The sequence below is a fragment of the Aptenodytes forsteri genome, unplaced genomic scaffold, assembly GCF_000699145.1.
Source record: "Aptenodytes forsteri isolate BGI_AS27 unplaced genomic scaffold, ASM69914v1 Scaffold482, whole genome shotgun sequence".
NCBI lineage: Eukaryota > Metazoa > Chordata > Aves > Sphenisciformes > Spheniscidae > Aptenodytes > Aptenodytes forsteri.
The window spans coordinates 571,727-575,115 of NW_008795046.1; the positions used below are offsets into that span (position 1 = coordinate 571,727).

The 3,389-nt window shown below is 44.3% G+C and overlaps 1 protein-coding gene across 3 annotated transcripts in view; it reads left to right on the forward strand.

Moving 5' to 3' along the window:
- TMEM263 (transmembrane protein 263) overlaps positions 1–3,389 on the forward strand; it is a 315,606-nt gene that overhangs the window by 299,340 nt on the left and 12,877 nt on the right. For all 3 annotated transcript variants that reach the window (XM_009276997.1, XM_009276995.1, XM_009276996.1), the window contains exon 2: positions 3,035–3,096. The gene's annotated coding sequence lies outside the window, so the exon portion shown is untranslated. The remainder of the gene's footprint in view (positions 1–3,034; positions 3,097–3,389) is intronic.

Sequence of the window (3,389 nt, forward strand, 5' to 3'; positions counted from 1 at the left end):
CCGCGTCCTGCCGCTACCGGCCTCCTTGGGCCGGGCGCCGTGCTCCCCGCGTCCATGGCGGAGCGCCTCCCGCCTACCCGGGAGGGCAGCTGAGGAAGCCGTGCTCGCCTTGGCCTCGCTCCTGGCTGGTCTTGTTCTCCCCCGTGAACTTCTCTGTACCAGGAGAAGCTTTGTTTCGGGTTTTCTGTTTTTCTTTTTAAACTTTGCTGTACTCGGATGTTTCCTGTAGTAACCCGCTCTTTATTTCACCCATTTCCCTCAAGTCCTGCTTGACGGAGCAGAATCTGAAAGAGTTTTTTGTAAACTGCTTGGGAGCAGCTTAGCTTTCGGCATTCACCTAGCCTAGGCGTTTATGTGGTGTGGCCTGAAAATAAATCCAAGTTATTTTAGCCGTGCAGCTGGTTCTGGTCATTGTGCGAAGCTCATAGACAGCCTCTGCGGATGCAATTAAATGCTTCCTTCTGCTTGTTTAACCGGGCTGAAAATGAGAACTCTGAATCAGGATGTCACTCCGTAAGGAAGATAAATACCAAGTGCACGTAGCATGCTTCAGTGTGTCCAGAGCATTGCTTCGGGCAGCATGTCTTTGGAAGAGTACATACAAGATAGCTTAATTTGGGACACAAATACTAGTTTGTATGCACATCAGTTTTAAGACTGTTCAGTAAATACTATACATACTTTTTTTTTAAGTTTTCTGTTAAGCTGTGGTTAAACATTCAGTAGAGTTGGTGTTGCTGCCTCAGTGTAGAAATGGACTGTGTTGCAAAAGCGCAAACCAAAAAGCGGTCCTTGTCCGGCAAGTGAACAGGTCTGAATGTGAGACAGGAGCCAACAAACAGGATGGTGGACGCTAGGGAAAAGGTTCATTATCTCATTAGCAGGGGTGGCAAGGAAGTTCAGCAGCTGCTTTATCTCTCTGGCTGTTAGGCACTGTCCGGATTTGTCTTTGTAGGCCTCGTGGAAAAGGAGAGCTGAGGCGGGTGTGGAGCTCAGGCACTGGGAAAGCATTAGAAGAAATGGGGAAGGCTCTGCTTTGGAAAGCTGAGCTAGCAGGAGGCGGAGGCTGACAGGACTGGTAAAATGGAGCAAGTCCTTGGTGTTTCTGAAGCTGTGCCCTATGCCTTACTGGAATTTACCATGTAATTTCTAGAAACCAGTTTTGGAGGACTAGAAAAGGGGAATTTGGGTTCCTGCCGCCTCTGATTTGGTATCTTGCGCATCCTTGCTTCAGAGAAAATTTGATTGCCAACATCAGGTGTTCCCTAGAGCCTCTTCTGCAGCCTGATCTGTGCTTCAGTTGAGCGTGATGGAGAAATGCTGGATTCTCTTATAGGCAGATACGATGCTGTAATGTCCCGGGCAGAGGTCAGGGTTTGTTTTGTGTTGTGGTTTGTTTTTTTGTTTGTTTTTTTTTTTTAGGAGATATGCCTTCTTTTTTTGCCTTTAATTGTGGCGTGTGTATGTTTGTTTTTTAATACAGATATGTTGCATTACCTTCCCAGCTGTGTGCTGAACCCTGCATGCTGTGAGCCTGTTGTTTATATTTCTTATGGCAGACTTGGTATCTTTTGGGGGGTGGGGGAGTTTGTAGCCCACCCTGCTACAGGTTTAAAAGTAAGCTGTGGTTCACACCTGGAAACTTCTGATCAATTTGCTATAGTTTTTCCCTGAAAACTGTGTCTCTTTTCTTCTGAAACGGGTATGCTTGCTTCCAAGCCAGTCCTGCTTTGTATATGAATCTGAATTTTGAAACTTGGCTTTTAAACAGAAGGCTTGTTGAAATGTCAGCTATGCTCTTGGTTTTTAGCTACACGCTTTCTGCGTGCCTGGATTTGTTTTTTTTTTACTTCAGCACTGTCAGCATCGACTCTTTCTTCTTGCAGAAGCTCAGTCAACTGTCCCCCTTGCATTAACTAACTGAAAAACACATTTCCGTATCGGCTGTGCTCTGAGGGTTATGTCTGAGCGAACTAACAGCACTGAGCACGCTTACTCCTAACGTGTTGCAAGCCCGAATCCAAGGTGTAAAGCAGGGAAGCTAATAGTCAGGGGTTGCTTGTGCAGCTTGAAGCAGTACGCTGAAGAGCAGCCATGGGTGGGATTACCTTTTTGGCTTCATGCTTATTTCGTTGTTTAATTTGGAGAGTAGAGCACTGTTACTCTTTCCAAAATGTATTTCTTAAAATTATTTTTAGGGATGATACTTTTTCATGTACATGAAAGACATCAGGTTCATTTTGAAATCTGCTGCAGCCACTAAAAGAGGGGAAGGAGAGCCGTGCACGTGGCAAGGGGTTGGTGGGTTTTTTTCCCATCAGCTCTGTAGGCAAGTTTTCTAACTGCATAGCTGGTGGGCAGAAGGAAGGTAATTTTTTCGTGATGGACTAAGACGAGGCGATCGGTTTGTTTCCCGTTCTGTCAGGAGAATAGTTCCAGCGCTGTCTGCTGCTGCAGCCTTCTGGAGCAGCGTTATGCTGCCAACTGAAATTGGCCCCGTCCTTGGGTAGTTTCGTTGCTGCCTGCAAATATCTGAGTAGTGGCATTGAAACAAGCCAGTTTTTACTGGCTGCTGCTTGGGCCAGGTTTGCTGTGCTGAAACAGTAGGGCTTTTTGTCTGTAAAGTCAGGAAGACATCAAGAGCATCATCTGAAGCCTGGGAAGTTGCATGCACGTCTGTAATGGTTAGAGCCCACTTCTCAATGGAAGGCTAAAATTTTACACAAATTGCTCTCCAAGAACTGCAGACTCGTTAAGGAGAGGTTGTGTCTTAACATCGATTACCGCGCTTTGTAGTAATTCTCATGACAGCATATGGACCAAGTAAAATTATCTCCGTTGCCCAAGGACACAGAAGGAATCGGTGTTTTGGTGAGATGAATCTCATAAAATTTTGGCATCTTAAGGCCATGCCGAGCGTGTTTCTCCCCTACCGTGGGGCTTTGTATTTATGATTCCCACCATACTCCCATGGCAGGTATGTGACAGTAGCACTGTTCCATAAGATGTCATTAACCTTCTACTTTTCTTGTAGGTGTATGCAGAATACTTTTGTTGAAACAACTAACTAGACATCTGCACGAAGGAATATATTTGGTGAGAAAGTTTTATTTTAATCAGCTTTGATGTGAATGTACGTGTGGCTGTACCATTACCTGCAGAGCTTCCTAGTGCTTTCATGCAGGGTCCTATAACAGTGTTAATGTTATAAATAGCTGTTGAATTAAAAATCATTTTCTAAACCACTTCTTTCTTTACAACTGTGTAAAACTTTGAAGCTTCCTATATATTTCATATTCTGACAATATGAAAGTGTGTTTTCTTCTTTAAAACCAATTGAAAGAGTGAGTTCCTTTTTTTTTTTTTTTTTTTTTTTGAAAGGAGGTTTT